The 1359-nt window shown below is 50.3% G+C and overlaps 3 non-coding genes across 3 annotated transcripts; all 3 read right to left on the bottom strand.

Annotated features, from left to right (window-relative positions):
- Positions 1-90: 90 nt before the first annotated feature.
- On the bottom strand, positions 91-209 carry LOC123178236 (5S ribosomal RNA). The gene has a single exon (XR_006489420.1). It is a non-coding gene; the product is annotated as a 5S ribosomal RNA (ribosomal RNA).
- A 297-nt stretch (positions 210-506) lies between these two features.
- Positions 507-625, bottom strand: LOC123178234 (5S ribosomal RNA). The gene has a single exon (XR_006489418.1). It is a non-coding gene; the product is annotated as a 5S ribosomal RNA (ribosomal RNA).
- A 297-nt stretch (positions 626-922) lies between these two features.
- LOC123178235 (5S ribosomal RNA) lies at positions 923-1041 on the bottom strand. Its single transcript, XR_006489419.1, has one exon. It is a non-coding gene; the product is annotated as a 5S ribosomal RNA (ribosomal RNA).
- Positions 1042-1359: the final 318 nt, after the last annotated feature.

Raw genomic sequence — 1359 nt, 5'->3', positions numbered from 1 at the left:
TACCGCACTCGTGCAAAATAATAAAACACGGTAAATATATTACTTACACGTGCGTTTTGTTTTGCAAGCGGCGCGAAAAAAATTAAAAAGGGAATGCAACACGAGGACTTCCCAGGAGGTCACCCATCCTAGTACTACTCTCGCCCAAGCACGCTTAACTTCAAAGTTCTAATGGGATCCGGTGCTTTAGTGCTCGTATGATCGCATCCGACATGTTACCCCGGTCTTCGTCCCTTATCCTTGCCCCTCCCAGCTCCACTACAAAGACGATTGTACATTGCTTTGGCCGCTCCCTCTCAACTACGGAGACGAGTTTAACGCAGTTTCCACCCCTCCCTCTCAACCGCACCAGTGCACGCTTGCCGCGCCACAACGCCGACGCTGGACCCGTGAATCGTGAGCACCCAGCTATGACTTACCGCACTCGTGCAAAATAATAAAACACGGTAAATATATTACTTACACGTGCGTTTTGTTTTGCAAGCGGCGCGAAAAAAATTAAAAAGGGAATGCAACACGACGACTTCACAGGAGGTCACCCATCCTAGTACTACTCTCGCCCAAGCACGCTTAACTTCGGAGTTCTGATGGGATCCGGTGCTTTAGTGCTGGTATGATCGCATCCGACATGTTACCCCGGTCTTCGTCCCTTATCCTTGCCCCTCCCAGCTCCACTACAAAGACGATTGTACATTGCTTTGGCCGCTCCCTCTCAACTACGGAGACGAGTTTAACGCGGTTTCCACCCCTCCCTCTCAACCGCACCAGTGCACGCTTGCCGCACCACAACGCCGACGCTGGACCCGTGAATCGTGAGCACCCAGCTATGACATACCGCACTCGTGCAAAATAATAAAACACGGTAAATATATTACTTACACGTGCGTTTTGTTTTGCAAGCGGCGCGAAAAAAATTAAAAAGGGAATGCAACACGAGGACTTCCCAGGAGGTCACCCATCCTAGTACTACTCTCGCCCAAGCACGCTTAACTTCAAAGTTCTAATGGGATCCGGTGCTTTAGTGCTCGTATGATCGCATCCGACATGTTACCCCGGTCTTCGTCCCTTATCCTTGCCCCTCCCAGCTCCACTACAAAGACGATTGTACATTGCTTTGGCCGCTCCCTCTCAACTACGGAGACGAGTTTAACGCAGTTTCCACCCCTCCCTCTCAACCGCACCAGTGCACGCTTGCCGCGCCACAACGCCGACGCTGGACCCGTGAATCGTGAGCACCCAGCTATGACTTACCGCACTCGTGCAAAATAATAAAACACGGTAAATATATTACTTACACGTGCGTTTTGTTTTGCAAGCGGCGCGAAAAAAATTAAAAAGGGAATGCAACACGACGACTTC

Source organism: Triticum aestivum, unplaced genomic scaffold, assembly GCF_018294505.1.
Source record: "Triticum aestivum cultivar Chinese Spring unplaced genomic scaffold, IWGSC CS RefSeq v2.1 scaffold56358, whole genome shotgun sequence".
Classification (NCBI taxonomy): Eukaryota; Viridiplantae; Streptophyta; class Magnoliopsida; order Poales; family Poaceae; genus Triticum; species Triticum aestivum.
Note: the sequence above shows the minus strand (reverse complement) of the source record. Positions and strands in the feature narration are given on the sequence as shown.